This window comes from Astatotilapia calliptera, chromosome 1 (genome assembly GCF_964374335.1).
Source record: "Astatotilapia calliptera chromosome 1, fAstCal68.1, whole genome shotgun sequence".
NCBI lineage: Eukaryota > Metazoa > Chordata > Actinopteri > Cichliformes > Cichlidae > Astatotilapia > Astatotilapia calliptera.
In genome coordinates, this window is record NC_137422.1 from 18,792,216 (window position 1) to 18,810,492 (window position 18,277).

General features: G+C 40.1%; 1 protein-coding gene across 3 annotated transcripts in view; it reads left to right on the top strand.

Annotated features, from left to right (window-relative positions):
- Nucleotides 1-18,277, top strand: part of ankrd11 (ankyrin repeat domain 11) — a 115,606-nt gene continuing 97,329 nt past the window's right edge. For 2 of the 3 annotated variants that reach the window (XM_026166284.2, XM_026166297.2), the window contains exon 1: nt 1-459. The gene's annotated coding sequence lies outside the window, so the exon portion shown is untranslated. The remainder of the gene's footprint in view (nt 460-18,277) is intronic. The other variant, XM_026166291.2, reaches the window with a different exon arrangement.

Here is an 18,277-nt window from a genome sequence, read left to right on the forward strand (position 1 = left end):
GACTCGTTTCCGTGCCGAGCGTCCCCGCACACTGTATGCTAAGGCCGCTCGAAAACCGCTCGAATGGTTTGGCGGAGAGGATTAAAGCGAAACAAAAATAACATCTTTTGATGGCTTATATTTACCCAAGCTAGCCTCGAGCTACATAGGTGGACCGTTAAAGGTCCGTAGTTTTTGGAGAAGATGAAATAGCAACGCTGTAAACGAATTCTCGTGGATATTTTAGTGTTTTTTCTGTGGACGTCTGTTTGTTGGTCTACACGATTTTAACAAGCTAGCGCTAGCCTCGACTCGAATGAGCTGCGATGGTCGTCGCAAATTTATGCGGATGTCTCCGGAGCAGTGTATAGTGAACCGACGGCGACAAATGGGACCATCCAGCATCGGCGGAAAACACCACGGCGTAGACTAAACGTTAAAGATTCAGTAACTGGTTGAAATTGTGGGAATCAGACAGAGGTAGGTGTGCTTTTACTCTCCCTGCAAAGCTAACATGGCAACAACAACAAACTGACTCCTGCTGTCCCCGAGATTAACCCGTTATTATGGTGTGAATGTGCAATGTTTTCGTGCATTTACTCTTTTTAACCAGCGCTTTGACATTGTATCGCCATTGAACTACATGTACTTTTGTTTTTTTCCTCTTAAAATATTAAGAATTACTTCTCAAGTGCAGCTTTATTGAGGGGTTATCCTCTTCATCCCCCCTCCCAAGTGATCCGAGTTTGAAAGAAGGAATCCCTTCTCTTAGATACACATTGAGAAATCGTCTACACTCTGAAGCAAAATTTATTTAGTTGTGGTGAATCATTTTTTGAGCTTGATGTGATTGTCAATGTGTTGACTCTTTAAAATTAAGTCTAAATATCTTAGTCAGCAGCCAATACTGCAAACATTGGTACCCCATGCCCACGTGTGGCATTACTAACAGAGTAGCGCTGTGCGTGTGTTTTTGAAAGGTTTTTGCAAGCAAAGGTGGTTTGATGTAAACTGTCCGCGGTCTTTAGGCTAATAATTGGCTTATTTGTATATTTATGCTTTAAGACTAAGGGGCACCTTTATATCCCAGACAATAATTAACATGACATTACTCAAGAGAGTGCACCAGTAACATCCAAATGTTGACCTATTTTCAAAAGGCACAGTAGCATTGCTCGTTTAGCTGGTGACCTAACGCAATACTGGTCTTCCAGCTTTTCCAGTTAGGTTAGCGTCTTAATTCTCTAGCTCTTATGCATTTGGATATGCTTTGGATTTGTACAACCCTGTGTGTAAACAAAGCAATGAAAGACATAGTCAAAGCTGAAACCAGTGAAGAGGATTTGTTTATGCATTGCGGGTCCACAGGCTGCCCGGATTTTATCACTACGTGCTTGCATACAGTTTGGAGCCTAACTGTATGAATGGATAACTATCTAAATTGGCAGTGTCGGTTCAGTGGAACACCCCCCTTCCCACCTCCTTTAAAAAATATGAAGGAAAGACACAACATGGTGGGGTTTGAGGAAATTGAATATGGAGGAGAAGCTTGCCACTTTGGTGCAGTACCAGTGCTGAGGAAAACACTGCAGTGCCGTTGGTGGTGTTTTATACCGAGTGTTGAAGCTTGTTGGGGCGTTCATGTTGACTACACTGCAGAGGCAGTGATGCATATCTCTGTCTCCCTTGAGCTTGCGTAGGTTCTGTTTGTCTGTGCTATAGTTAAAGCCTCAGTTCCTTTGCTGTTACAGCACAGACTGTTCATGTCCACATGAAGATGGTGATGTGCAGGATTTATGTGTGAAATTTGTGCCTTAGCAGAAATGTAAACAAATTTGGTCTCCAGTAGATCTGGGCGATAAAGATCATTGAAATACGAGCAATAGAAATCACGGACAACATGAAAAGCCAGGGACAATGCTGAACCAGTCATGTGGCTGAAATAGAGTTACGTCCACATCAGGTTAGGTTGACACACAGAGCATAGGATGTGCAGCGAGCAGCAACTCATGTGCTATTGTTTGGGCTACTGCAACTATACACACTAGCACATTAGGAGCGCTTGGCGAGATAAAATGCAAAATTATTACAGAAAACTGTTAATGAAAATCCAGTTAACAGTGTTACTGAAGTGGCACCCCAATGGACATAGACTAAGGGTCAAAAGATGAGGGTACGATTGAAAAGAAGAGTTAGAACAAACTGCCAGCTGCGTTGTTTCCACAAAGGCAGTTAACACAAGCGATTGCTTTTACCCTCTGAAGCATTGCCATCCTTCAGAGTACGCACAATACACTCCAGACTATTTCTTCCATACCATTTCTGTCATATCATGAATGCTTACTTTATTGTAAAAGACGCAATGACAGAAAGTGCAGTTGAAAATGTTGGATTTAAGTAGCTGATTCAATTAACTAACCCTAGTTAACATTTCTCTTGAGCAGCACTTTACCAGCTCTACACGGAGTGCAGAGCTGGTAAAGTGAATGTTGAATGAGTCATACTTTGCTAACATGTTGGATTTTTGGTCACGTTGCACGTAGAGCTGGGCGATATAAGATTTTTTCATATCACGATATGTTTTTTTTCATTTCAGGCGATAACGATATCTATCACGATATAAGCCAAATAACTATATTTGTAAGATTTAAATGTGCCGTTGCTCACAAGTAAAATGTGAAATAATCAGCAGTTTGTTTTTATTTAAATATTTATTTCCCATAATAAGTTCATCCATTAAGCGGCCGCGAATGGATGGATGAAGTTCAGCAGGGTAGATGTACTTAAGGAACATGAGACTTTTTCAGATAAATAAAGGCAAATATTGCAAACTACACAAAAGGCAGCCGCTAAAGCGTTTAAGTTTCAAAATAGAACAAACGAAACAGACTAAATTGTCAATTCCACTTAGAAACAAAATATTAATTCTAAAAATAAATCTTAGTTTGTTTTACAGAAGAACAGACAAAACTGACTAACTTTTGTCAAAATCAAATAAACTGAGAACTAAAAGGAAATTCTCAATCTCTCCTTGTTGTATAGCTGAGCTTTTCAAACAGTTTTAACAGTTACTTTAGTCTGACAAAAGCCGAATGACGAATTAGCGCTTCCAGTCAGAGACTGAGGCTACGTTCACACGTACACGGGTATTTTTTAAAACGGAGATTTTCCGTTTTCGTTTTAAAAAATAATCCCGTCCACACATAAAGGCAGAAATGAAGGAAAACGCTGCTATGAACATGCCAAAGCAGCAGGTGGCGCTAGATTCCTAACCGTGCAGAAATGTTGGCCAATCAGAAGTCTAGAAGCCTCGGTGGGAAAAAGTAAACAAAGCTGGGGCATAGAAGCAGAACCGAGTCGTATGTGTGGAGGGACAGTAACTGTGTGTATATGTAAGCATTTAAACACTGCAGAGAGTAGAATTAACAGTAACAGTATTGTAGAAATTCATTTCACCGAAACAATAACGTGGCGCACAGTGTGACGCATGCACCAGTTTATTGTATTTCCAGACTTGCTTTCGGCACAATTTACAGTGCACGCTACTCTGTTTTTTGTCAGACTTGAAATAGCCGAAATACCTTCACACTACGGAACTTCTATGGCTCTTCCGTTCGACAATCTCTCCGGCATTGGAACCATCATCTGTTTTCTCTTCGGTAACCTTCAGTCACGATCGGTTGATTTCCCTAGTCGGCACACTCATTTCCTCCATTACCCGGGCTGTACGGTGGCTGGCTGCTTCCCAAACAAATACACATGTGCGGCTTGGCACTTGTGCTGTACGTAACAAGTCACACGACGTGACGCTGCGGCTGTGATTGGTTTGGCTCTGCGCTACTTAATTTGGATTGGCTGACCTTTTTTTTTTTTTTAAGAGGACAAGAGCGGCGAGGTCTATCGCGATAGTTTAATTTCTCTATCGAGTAAAAGTTATATCGCGATACATATCGTTATCGTTCTATCGCCCAGCTCTAGTTGCACGTCTGATCCATGTATGAGCCTCACTGCCCATTTCATTGAGACACTATTGCACTTCTCGTGCCTTTAAGAAATGTATGTGTATATGTTTTTGCCTTGGAGCATAGGCAGACCATCATTCAGTGACTTTGTCAGTTTTGTGTATGTTCTCCTTTGTTTCCTTGTGAACTTTGATTTGTACATTTGATTTGTATTTGAATTTTTTGTTCAAAGATATTAGTGATAACTGCCATCCTGGTTGAATTCAGCTGAATTGCATGTCCCGTCTGGTTCCCCTTACTGATGCCTCTGTTTCTAAAATTGCTACCAAGGAAACAAGACATATACTCTCACTGTAACAGGAAGTGGAGTTTTGCTGGGCTTTGATAAGTTATGAGCCTGGATTCAGGCAGGCTGACTTCTGTGATTTTGCTCTTCTGCTGCCCAAGAGTAGTTTTCATGTCTGAAAATAATCTCAAGGGTCCCCCAAAATGTAGAAAATAATTTTGCCTGTGTGTCCATCCCCACTAATCCATTTTCATTTTAAGCCCTAGGTTGTTGCTTGTTTTCCACTAGCATTCTCATTACTGTGGCGTTTTGGGACCAATAAAATGGAGCTTTCTGCTGACCCAGTTTTAAAACTCTGGGCTTGTTTTTTGGTCTGGACAGACAGATACTTAAACTTGTGAAAAGGCCACCACAGATGAGCACCTTCCCTTCTGACAGCGATTTATCAAAGTCATCCTAGAAGCAATTCTCGCCACTCAACAGCCATCTTGTTAACAAATTTGGGCAGTTATTTTGATGCCCCTTTTTATAATTGTAGAACAAGTCTGAGCTCTTATTTTCAGTAGTCACTGGAACAAAATCAGAATGTACAGAATCCCCTGCTCATACAGATTTCAATTCACTCTAAAATAAGAATTGAAGAGCTGTTCCTTTTCCCCCCCTCGCGTAAGATATGCATGTACTTGTATGTGTATGTTGTGATGCTGACTGTATGCAGTTTCTCAGTCAGCATCTCTGGCTAATCCCATTAGAACACTTGAACCACATGCCTTGATTCTTTCTGGTTACAGATTTAATTGATCAAGTGATAAGGGCACTCTGTTATATCTTTACGATGAGTAGATGTGGCCTCCAACACATAGCTGACACTTGTAAATCTGCTGTGCGTAACTGCAAGTTTATCAACTGGAATTGGCTCATGTGATTTCCAGCTTGGATGCTGATTGGCTCTTTTCCTGTTACAGAATTCTCCTATAGAGTCATGAACGTTTGCGTGCCATGTCTCTGATCCTGTCAATTAGGGCTGCACGATTAATTATTAGAAAATCTCGATTCATACTTATGTGCGATCTCATTTCCAAATGACAACGATAAAAATTTTTTAAAAAAGACGACGACGATGATTGTACCGCATTTTGATCCGGGACGTAATCTGCATGAAAACAAGCGCTCACTCTTCCTGCTCAACAAATGACAAGGGCGGAGCCTTATACCACGTGATACAGAAGCTGTGCCGTGTGATGCTAAAATTAGCAGGGGAAAAAACAACGGAGAGCACGTCAGGGATGACGAGAAAGTGACAGGAGAAAATCCGTCCCGGTCAACCACCCAAACATCAATAACGGGAACCTTACAGCGCTTCCCTATACACGTCGAACTCCCGCAGGCACAAAGAAATTACGGAGGCTATCACTTATCACCTGACCAAACATATGGCTCCCATCAACACTGTGCAAAACCAGGGATTTAGGAAAATGATCAACACCCTCGACAAATGCTACACTGTGCCGTCCCGCAACTATTTTTCTATTGTTGCACTACCTGCTCTATACACACAGTGTCGAGCAACGGTGGAGACAGAATTTCAAGCAGTACAACAACAAAACGTGAGACATTTGTTGTTTTTAGGTTTATTTATTGTTTTTATATTCAGTCTCAACTGTTACGAAGTTGATGTGGAGTTAATAAGTGCAATAAATATTTATACTAGAAAAGAAAATCGTGAGAGAATCGTGATCTCAATTCTAAGCCAAAAAATCGTGATTCTCATTTTATGCAAAATTGTGCAGCCCTACTGTCAATTACAAATTTAAGTTAACCGGGCGATCGTGGCTCAAGAGTTAGGAGTTCGCCTTGTAATCGGAAGGTTGCCAGTTCGAGCCCCGGCTTGGACAGTCTCGGTCGTTGTGTCCTTGGGCAAAACACTTCACCTGTTGCCTACTGGTGGTGGTCAGAGGGCCCGGTGGCGCCAGTGTCCGGCAGCCTCGCCTCTGTCAGTGCGCCTCAGGGTGGCTGTGGCTACAATGTAGCTTGCCGTCACCAGTGTGCGAATGTGTGTGTGAATGGGTGGATGACTGGATGTGTAAAGCGCTTTGGGGTCCTTAGGGACTAGTAAAGCGCTATATAAATACAGGCCATTTAAACTTAAGCCATCTCATACATACACATTTAATAGCTTTATCTTCTTGGTGTGGTTACTTTTCACATTGTTAATAATAATACTGTCACTACCATTATTTCCATTAGGCATGCACCAGTTCAACTTCTTTCTTTCCAGTATGACACTAAAACATTGGCTTAGAGCATCTGCTGATTTGAAGAGTTAAATAGTAAGCCGTGGTCTTCATTGTGGGGAACAGACTGGTAATTGATCTTTTATGTTTCACAGGGTATCAGTATAAAATGTACCAGATAAATACATCCAAGAATACATTTATTCATTTGGTATTTATTTGTAAAATAATAAATAACACAGTGACAAAAGCAAAAACAAAACCTACAGTATCTAACATTTAAGACGAGTGTGTATTTAGGATATTGTGCTTTTTATAGTTCTGTTAGTGAGTTTCTGTGAATGCACCTCGCACAATAATGTAACACAAACTTGCACAACATACTCAGGATGCATGTTGGCAGGAGAAGAGTGAAGTGAATTAATTCCATGTTATTTTATCATAATTGTAAAAACATCTTTTTTAACAAGTATCACACAAAGAGCATAATGAGTGAGAGACGCCAACAGCCTATACATCAACATCATCTTCACTTTTCAGTCATTGCAGCGCACTTGAATAGTGCGGTTATATCAAACAATGCAAACATAAAGAGTTGCTGCTGGCATACCATCTTGAAAGTGACAAAGCTTTTACCTTCCCCCATGCTAGCAGCTTATCCACCACTGCTGACAAGAATGTTGCATGAACATGAATATCTATCTCAGCTTTTTTGGTCTGGTTTTGACCAATACCTGCTCCAAATTACTACGTCCCTAGTTGCTTCGGAAGCTCATGTTGTGTTCTGACAGCACGATTGCCTTAAATTTGTGTGTTACCTGATTTATAAAAACACTCATGCACAGTGTTTGCGATTAATCGTGTGTTGTGTGTTCACGGGCAGTTTGTGTAGACAGAGATTATCTGAAACTTTGCTGAAACACTTGTCTGGACAGAGATTAGTGTCGATGCAACCTTACTCAACCTCTGAGGTGTACGGATATCGGCCAGCTGTTAAGCATGTTGTAAACCTTAGTGCTCTGTTTTTCCTCTTCAGTCTTCTGTCTCATTCAAAGATGGACTACCTTTGTTTTGTTTTGTTTTTTGTTGTTTTTTGTTAATGATGAAAAGCTGGTATGAAGGTGAACAAGTCGATGTATTATGCACAAACAACAGAATGGCAAGGAAGAGAACAAGACCTGCTTGATTGCTCTGTTTGGCTGGCTTGACAGTAGCTGTTGCACAGGACAGACAACCAGGCTATTATTGTTAGCAAATCAAGTGATAACCCGTCAGAAGTACAGAATAATGAATTATGCTTAGTTATCAAGAAAACTCAAGCTAAGTAAAGGTAAAATGCAGCGACAGTTGTTCAGTAGCCCTTATGCTTAAAAATATGACTGAGTACTAATAACTATTCAGCAACATGCTTTACTATATTCCTTTAAATGACTGCGGTGGTTTGCAGGTTGTTATTGTGCGTGTTTACTAATTGACCCTGCAAATCTATTTAACTGCTCAATTTCAGTTTTGTCTTTTTAGAGAAGCTGTACTGAACATGTACTTATTGAAATTAATTGTGTGTGTATACTGTGCTTTTTTTTTTTTTTTTTTTTTTTTTTTTGGGTTTTTTGTTTTTGTTTTTGTTTTTTTTGTGGGGGGGGGGGGGTTGTAGGGGGTTTTGTGTGTGTGTGTGTGTGTTGTGTTTTATTTTTATTTTTTTGAACATTTGACAAAATTTGACCTATAGTTTTGGGTAGAGTAATTATAGTACACTTTAAATTTATAGGATTATGTTGTGTACAGCAGTATAAGTTTGTGGCGCTGATTCTATTTTTTGTAGAAAGTGGTGTATGACTGTTATTTCAATAGAATATATGGCTAAATTTCACATTTGTTTATGTAAGGGGTTGTCTTAAAAAAATGTTGTGATATTTACACCGTTGCCAACATTTATGTGTGCAGCATTGAGGGGAAAAAAAGAGTGGTCGTGTGTTTTCTGCTCTCATGTGTTATATAATAATGCAATTCAAAGGTGCCTGGCGCAGTGTTGCAGTACTCTTTGCAGATCCATCTTTAGCTGAAATGGAAGGATAAAACAGTTGTGTTGGTCGTAAGAGAGAAAAGAAGCCTTTAGCTGCAACTCGAGCACTCACTCTGCCTGCCTTCTGTCAATGCAGCGTCTCCCCTCCCCCTCTTGTACTGAGAGTGTGGTCCTTTTAGGTAAACAAGCATGGCTACTCCTATTTCTTGCATCTGCCTGTCTGCCCCCCCCTTTCTTCATGTTTAGTTTTTTTCTCTTCCTCCCTGTTTGAGTTGTGTAAATCTTTTATAGCTGCTCTGTTCTAACAGTACAATCTCAGTGGATACTCAAATGGCATCGGAAGCCCTTTGAAATTCAGTCTAGTCCTTTGCCCCCTCCTCTGTCCTCGAAGCGAAATGGAACAAAATGGCGGGCCCCAATGCTGCTGTTTCCCTCAGGGACTGTAGAGCCTCGTTTCAGGTTTTAGAAGGTCCTGATGGTTGATGGAGTCTTTAACTCGTGTTAGATTCTGCTTACTTGCTAGCCTTCCGCTGCAGCACTTTTGATAATATTTTCTCTTCCCTGAGTCTCTGCACATCAAAGGGGAAAGGTTTTCTACTCTGGCATGCTACTACTTCTCCAGAAATGTTTTTTTTTCCCCCCACAGACTTGGCTTTTGATCTTTCTGATCGAAGCTTGAAAATGGAATATTTTTCACTCTTATTTTCCAGGGAAACCTATTGATATGCTAAATTATAATTTTTAGACATGCAGAAAATGTCAAAACTTTTATCACTCCAGGGTTCGATTTATTTAGAGGTCATAAATGCCGTATGGCGTGAGCTGACCTATGCCCTTGGATAGTTTGCCTTCTAGCTAAGATATCTGTAGGTGCGTAGGCCAATGTTTAGTCACACTTTTAGTTCCATTCTGATTGACTCCAAAGAGGCTCAGGTACAAAGTAAACCTAATGTTTGTACGAGCATGTCTTCATAGTTTCATTTTTATGTTTTTCTAGATATGCTACTGTTCACATTCTTCATATGACTCCATGTGTGTCTTAAGGAATAATTAATAGTTGAAAGTCTTGGCTATAAAAAGCTTCATCTCATTTGTCCATTCAAACTGAAAGTGTCTGAATTGGTAACACTATTAGGCAAATGGCTGCATTCTTCAATCTGGGCAGGCATGAATTAGGGGTGTTGTAAATCTGGAGACAACAGTTGGTGTTTGAGTGTACGGATGAGCAGTAGACTGCATGGAATGATGTATTATCCATATGTGGGGTTGGAAATGTCCTGAGGTTAGTCGGCCAGGTCTCTAAGCTAATGGCGCAGACAGTCTGTGTGATGCGTCCCTCTGGGCACCGCTGTCCTGGTCTGTTCAGATTGTCTCTGACACATGGGGAAAAGACATGACAGGGTGCTTATCTGATCTCTCACCTTCTATGTTTCTCCCTTCTAATTTACAGATTATTTTAAATGGCTTTTCCATGTCCTTCCAGAGCTTAAATGATGCATTTGTGGTTTTAAACCCTCTGAAAAGCTGTGTTTTCTCAGTCAGAGGCTTTTGTGAATGCCATTAGCTCTTTAAATGGCTTTTGTGTAAATCACTGTTTTAAAGATGATTTGTCAGAGCCGTTGGTGCTGCCTGTAATGTGGTTCTTCTGTACAGATGTACACTTGGAAGTTGGTGGCTTCTGCATAGACAAGCCAGTGTGGTCATAGCAAATTGGCAGGCATGCAGCCGTCTGCACGAAGCCTAATGTGGACCTTCTCAAGAGTTATGTTACCCAGACCAAAGTGGAACCTTTCATACTTAGAAACGTATAATACACCACTGTACTGCTGAGCTTGCAATATACCAGTGTAAGCACAGTGGAACAGAGAAGAGGAGAGAAACTATTTGGATTTGCTGTGCAAATTCCCATCAGTGTTCAAAGTTGTGTTGACAGCCTTCTCTTTCTACATGACATATTAATAGAAGAATCATGCCACACTGATTGTAAGCACTCTATATGAAAGACATTTTGGGTCTGTTCCTTTCTGTTCTCTGCAGTGATCTTGTTTTTTGTCTGTTACTTACCTTTGTCATCTTCTGATAAAATAAAATATGTTTTGGTTTTATTGCCGAGTTGAGAAATGGTTTCATTCTGACAACAATTATGCTCAGAGGCCCACAGCTATATCAGCTTTCTGCTGTCCTGTAGTGCCCTCTTTATTTTGGGACTAAGCTATAAGCTTAGACTTGGGTAAGGGGGTTAGGACAATGTGCTGAGTGGGGGAGGGTAGAGTGGGGTGGCCTGGCTGAATCTCAATCACAGAGACCCTTTCGCAGGAGCAGTGCTGGCCTTTTGATGGGCCAGCTGCAGCCATTCATGCGCCCATTTACATTGAAATGCAACAACAGGAAGGGGGGAGGGGATGGCTGCAGGGAGATGGGCCTCTGCGGCTGTGCCGGTGGGATGTGAATGAAAAGTAAAGGCAAACCTAAATACCAGAGAGACAAGATCTGCTCGTATACATGCATCCATTATCCCCCGCCCCTACCCCCAATGCTGCGGGGTAGTATATGTAACACAAAGGGTCTGAGCACCCTTTTTGACTAGTACAAGCATTTTCACAACTCTGCTGTTTTCTGTCTTTACAATCAGCCTGGTTTCTATAAAGAGCTTGTGATTCTCGACACTGTCCATGTTACATGTTACTCTTCTCTTCACCTATTGTTAATGTTGTTGTACTTTGCCTTCTTCATGTTTTGTTTTGGGGTTTTTTTTGGTAATTGCCTTCAGTTGTGTGACATACTTTGTCAAAGCTTATTTATGGATCCTGTATGGGCCATGAAGTTTCAAGTTCTTGTTTCTGGCTTGCTGTAATGGAGGTCATTGCTCTATTGGTAGAAGAGGCCTGGTCCATTATTCATTAGGGGCTTCAGACATAAACTGTAGTTCAGACAAATGAGGCCACTGTGTCAACACTGTGTCAGTTCCTCTAGCTTTCCAGGATAACTTGGATGTCCTCGTAGTTGTGCATGTGACACTGTTGAAGGATATTGGGGGAATGTGTTAAAGCCATGCTTAGACTGGCCGTAGCATTGCATCAAAAACTGCAGGCTTTTCAGTCTGAAGCATGAAAAAAACACAGATGAAAGCCTGAACTCTTTCTCACAGCGCACTGTAACATCCTCTAATAAATATACATCATTGGTCTTTCATATATGTTTAACTGCACATTTATTGGGGAGAGACCTACTCACGATTATTCAAATGAATAAATTATATGCATTTGTACAATGGTTCTGTTATTTACAAAAGAGTTACTTATCCCTATTTAAGGTACTCTGCTAATTTTACACCCGAGACCAAATTTAGAACATTTTGTGGACATTTCCTGTTCGGTAAAACCTTTATTGTGACTTTGTTGAACTGGTACATGAAGGCTGTTAGTGAAGCTCTTAACAGTTAACAGCTAGGACAAGTGAGAAGAGGTCACGTGTACGGGACAGTACATAAACTACATATGTCTGGAGCTTATCATGAAAGTTTGGGGAGGTAGAACGATAACACAACTTTGTCACTTTCTGTTTTGTGCAATCTCACATAACCACATTTCTATTGTCCACGTGTTTGCAGCTGAAGGTGCACCCACAGGGTTTGTAAACCATACATGACACACAGGCTGGCGAGAAGGAAAAAGGACAAAGCTGCTGCTGTAGACAAAGTCACTTTTTATGATGACTTAATTCTAAAATATACCAGAAATACAAGTTATTTTTGTCAGTATTGACATTCACAAGGAGGCAGTTCCTCCATAGAGGGAAATTTTTTTGTTGAGGTTTGTTGGTTTGTCTCTGTTAGTTTCTGGATAAATGGAAAAGCTAGCAGACCCATTGATACGTAACCTAGTGTAGAGGTTAAACATGAGAAATAAAAGAACCCCATTAAACCGTGGTAAGGATCCAGATTACTTTCATTATAATTAGGACATAATGTGCTGGGCAGACATAGCCATTTTTTTTTTAAATGTTTGACAAAGGCCTTTTGTCCTTGATTAATTATTTGGTCTGTAGGACAGATTTAGGGTGACTGTAGGTGGTTCAAAACTGCTTCCATTTGAAAATGATTGAGGCTGCTGCGCACCGCTCTTCAAGTGCTGCAGAATATATTTTAATCCTTCCTGAGATCTGTATGTTGAGACCACCCAGTCTCACAGGAACATTTCTCTCAACCTCATGGCTTCATTCTTAGCCTGACATATGCCATAAACTCTAGATATCTAGACAACCTTTCCAGAGTATTTTAGTCAAACACAGTCCACTCAAGTTGTAGAAGTATCTCAAGTCCTATTTGCAAAAGTAGGATGCACCGTAATGGTCACAACAAAGAGCAAATTTTAATCCACGTGATATAGTTGCTTATGTACTGAGTTTCATTTAACATAAACTCAAATTCCCCCAAATCCCATTTCTCTGTTATCAGCCAATCCTGACATTAATGCCCTGCAGTTTGGCCAAAAAACTGAAACTGTTGCTCATTCTCCAGTAGTGAATTAAGTAGCAAGGGGTTTTCCTGCCTTAAAATGTCCCTTTGGGGGGAAGGGGTGACTGGTTACTGTAGTTAATATGATTGCCTATTATGCTGCAGACACAGAGCACAAAAATATTATGGAACATATATTTGTAACCTGATTGACATAAAGCTGTGCACTTTTAGGGGGTTTACATTTTTAACATATTCTAAACAAAAGTCAATTATACTGAAGTACATAACAAATCTGATTCATTTTTTTATTTCAACATTTTAAGTGTAGAGGGAATTATCTTTTGGGGCTAACAAAAAAAATTCCCTGAAACCAGTAGCTAATGTGTTTAACCCAGCTGTCATCAAGCAATGGAAAATCACATCATCTCAGTCAGCCTGCAACAGGGACTTTCCCTGCTGAATATGTGGCAGCTCAGAGCAGTTTCTTAAAGCTACAGGCTAACATGTGTTTGGCTCTCAGACTGGGCTTGTACGTCCGCATTGTATTTCTGTGTCACACACTGTGATACTTCATAGATGTTTGTTTTTTGCCCAAAAAGGAAGCAGTCTAAATGAGAAGTGGAAAACAGGAGAACAGGAAATGTATAAGGCATTTGAAGTTGGTCTGGAGCAGCCATTAATCTTTCCAGCATTCGCTGTGTTTGTCTTCCAAAGCCTGAAACAGTCGCAGATCTGTGATTGGATGACTGCAGTTAACCAGAGACTGATCCTTTTTTTTTTTTTTTATGCTAAAACCTTCTGTCCTATAAATATACTACCTTGCGTGTGTGTGTGTGTGTGTGTGTGTGTGTGTGTGTGTGTGTGTGTGTGTGTGTGTGTGTGTGTGTGTGTGTGTGTGTGTGTGTGTGTGTGTGTGTGTGACTGTGTCACTCATACTCCCTGCATTGAATCTTTTTATAGAAACGGCAGCTAGCAGTGTAATCTCTGGTGTGGATGTAGGGCAGTCTTTTATTCCTCCTCATTACTTATGCAAAGCCAGTTTTCACCCACAATCAGAGCTTAGTCTGTTTTGAATGTACAGTTTTTTTTTTTTTTTTTTAGAGAAAGGTGTTGGAGGAGGACCACATTAGTGCTTTAAAGTTTCAGCACTTGTACTAGAAATTGTGCATGTGTGCGATCGTGTTGCTTCTCCCTTTAATATAATTCTAAAACCTATTGCCTCATTTTCCAATGCATAATTATCTTGCAGGATTTTGTTTACATTTGTTTTGTGAGCACAGCACAGTTTTGTGGGATTTTGAAGCACCTCTAAGACATGTAGCAAAATATGTTTTTTTTTTTTGTTTGTTTTTTTATTTAGCAAGCGAGCTCTCAAGGCTTTGATATTGATGCCAAACCCTTAATTGTTTTTAAATCTTAAATCTTTAAATCTCCAGAACTTCTAATGTGCTTCTATTTTAAAGTGCCTGTTTAATTTCCTGCAATTTTTGTCAGAAACTATTGATACTTCAGAGTGTCATTATAACCGGTAAGCTTTTGGGATCATTAGACGTTGTTATATATGTTAAAAGAGTGTTTGCAGAAGGATATAAAAAATAAACTTATCAATATCAATATCCTGCGGCATATTTTTATTTTTGGAATCTAGCTTTGCATACTTCGTTGTTCAAAATCATGCTTAAAGGTAGAGGTCCTCTGTTCATCCTTTGTCTGAAACAAAACATAGACAGCTTAAAGGAAGCTAATATCTTCTGATTGGTTGCACCTTGCAAACAAAAGGTTTGAACAGTGAATGGATGGAGCTGCTGTGCTTAGAGAGAGCTGTGTGCTTTTGTCATTAGGGATATCCTGTCTTACTGGTATTAAATCAAAGAGTAGAAAGAGAAACTCTGAAAGTAAGGGTTTAGATTAGTCTAAACCATGAGATTTATTATTTATAACTTGTACATACACACACCTTACTATTTGACAATGGCAATTTAATTGCATGTAAATAATGACAGAAAATAATGAAAAGCATAGTAAATTCATTTTAAAGCTAGTGAGTGTTTTCTTTTTTTTTCTTTTTTATGGTCGCTTCTCTGGGGTTTTGGTCCTTCAGAATAAATAAAGGTTTAATGTCTTGCTTGCCTCCTTTGCCATGCCAGCGTAACGTAATTTTCCTCAATTCGATTGTTGATTTGTACTTGTATGGATATGCTCTTCATGTAGCCATTTGCCACAAATGCATGCTTGTCATACTCACGTGCAACATATCTGTTTAATTTCATCATATTGCCCTCTGTGATTCCTGGATAGATGATATTGTCTGCTGAACTCAGCCCCGCTGTGCGCTGTTATGCTGCTCTCTCACACATTTGGCTCGACTCCACTCATGTCCTCTTGCTTTCCACATCCCAGCCCTCTGTTCTCTCCCCTCTCTCCAGCTTCCACTTTGCCTCAGCCACCATTTCCTTCGCATTTCAGAGCCCAGAAATATGCTTGCACACTGCATCCTCACATGCTCATCTACCCTCTCTCTGACAGTCTCCTCCCCCATCTCCACCTCTATGCAGTAGCCTTGGTTCCTCAGGAAGCACTGTGTGCAGGAGGCTAAGGGCGTTGAACCTAACTGTTTGCCTTGTTTCCTACCATGACAACAGTCGATAGTAAATTATAAGCACACACCAACAGGATTAATTTACAGGAATGCAAGTCAAAAGGCTGGTGGATTTCGATGTCGAAGCATAGGCACTATATAAAACTTAGGGTAAAGCTGACTGTTTCATTTTTACTGAGCATAATATAATCAGAATGTAAGTATAAAGAGTTGCCCAAGAGCAGTTAAAGGTTTCTGCATTTCTTGACTTTTATATTTCTACAGGATGAGTATGTGTCTTGTTTTCTTAAAATCAATTACCTTTGCTTCATATAGGGAGCTTTAGGTAGAAAGATTTGTGTGAAGTGAGGGGAACAATTTTCACTCGCGTACAAGTGCACCTTGATAAATAAAATGCTGTGTTGTAATACTGCCGTTGCTGTTCTCTTGGTGATGTATTAATAGTATTTTTTTTGAGTATTAAATGGCCACTATCCAAACTGCTGTGTTTTTCTGCTCTAGTGAGTGCATGGCAGTCATACCTCCACAGAAAGAGTGGAGAGAGTTAGTAGCTTGGTTTTCATCCATGAGATTAAAGTGCTCTGCAGCAACCTCATGTGCAATTTGTCTTCTTGCATCTTAGGAGTAAGAGAAGGAAAAAAAATACACAATGCTCGTGGGGTGTATGTGTTCATGATCTATATCCTTTATCGGGATACTGCGTGTTGTCATAGCATTTTTAGCTTCAGTGACAGATCTTTAGAGGGTAGTATTTGCTTAACAGAAGCATATATAGCCAGAGACTAATGTAGCTGTTTCTTCCACGCTTTCCAGTAGTTTCCCTGCTTTAACACATACACACTGTGTGTTGGTGCTTAGACAGCTTCCTAATGGGAACAAAATGGGAAATCTAAGAGAAACACAGTGTTTGTGTGTGGCTGCATAGGGATGCTGCCAGTAAACTCATCAGAACATGTTGAAAGTCTGAAATGGCTTCTTGTGAATTGTGTGGTTTTGTGCGGTTACTCTTACCAGTGTATATAAACTAGGACGTGTCTTCATACCTGTTTTCACTCATGATTCTTGTTTCACTCACATGTAGCACACAACAGGAGATGCTTCCTATCAGACCTAATCTGATATCTAATACTGAAAATGCTCCATGATGAGTGTTCATCTTCTAACTTACAATAACCTGGGTTACTAGGCATTCATTGAAATGCATGTTGGTTGGTCTAATCCTGATTCAAAAATCTGACTGGGTATTGCCAGTAATGTGGGCCAGTCTGTTGACTCAAGTTCTATGTCGTTCCTTGTTTACTTCGTCACATGTCAGATGCAGCTCATGGGAGGGCTAATGAAGCATAGAGGAAGCTAACAGCAAAGAGGCAGCAGATTAGAGATATTTCGTTCCTGCTTCACCAACTTTTATTTCTATGTTTGCAAAAGTTTTTTAGTTAACTGCAAACTGTGGGAACGTCAAAGGGGTCATGAATAAAAAGCTCCAGCGATGATGCCTTGGCTTCTCTTAGTCTCTTCAGTCAGATATTTTAATAGGCAGATGCTTTTAGTACTAATTGGGAAGCTTTTATTAATAGTATAGTTTTAATATAATGTGTATGTTTTGTTTGTTAAGTAAAAGATGTAGAGAATTGCTGTACATTTTAAAATACATGTCTAATTATAAAGTTTAACTTACAAAACTTACAGCATTCACATATGCTGTGGCCCTTTGTATGTACTCGGTATGTCCATACGATATTCAGACTCTTTTACTACATTTTCAAGCATGTTTGGAGTCTATGTAGCCAATGCTGTTATGCTACATACTGTCAAACTCAGAAATCCCTTCTTTCTACTAGCACATATATCTGATGAAAGGCTGCAGAATTAAAGCACTTCTAAATGGGATGATTCTTTTTGATACACCCCTTAATCTCACTATTGCAGTATTTTAGCTCCACAATTTTGTTTGTGTGTCTGTGTAAGTACTTGATGACTATGACTTGTAGAGTTGTTTTGACTTTTGACTGTGTTCTGATGTATTATTTTTCTAATAAATACAAATTTAGTTCTTGCGTATTTTTTGGATGTCTTTATTTGCTACAGGTTTTTGCGTTTAAGTCAAGCCTGATGTTATCTTAAGGCACTTTCACATAGGATGCGGCCATCTAGGGCTGTGCGATATGACCAAAATCTCATATCCCGATATAAAACCTCTATGGACATTGGCATTTTTGCATGCTCTGTTGTAGGGCTGGGCGATATATCGAGTTTTTTAAAAATATCAATATATTTTCATACGAGATATAAGATATGACAATATCCTTTATATCGATATAGTCTATGTTACGTTATAATTATACTTGTGGAGCCGCAGGTTTGCCTCTCTTTCGTCCACTTTTGTCTCTACTCAACGTTACTCGGCCTCGCGTCTCCTTCACTGAATACAACTCCCCCTCCCCCATAGCTTCACCTGCAGGCAGCGACCAGATGGACACGGCAAATCTCCGTTAGCGAGTTGTGGGGCTGGATGGCGTCAACGTGTTAGCGAGCTAACCGCGCTAACGAGCTAACCACGCTAACGACATGCAGCCCACAGGGGCTGCACGGCCTAAAATCCTTTCATTTTCTCAAAAGTTGACAGCGCGCCTTATGCATGAATTCTGGTTGTGCTTACTGACCGCGAACCGATCTTAGGTGGTACACGGCGCTCAGCAATCTGTCAAAAAAATGTTTTACGACTTTGGTAAGCT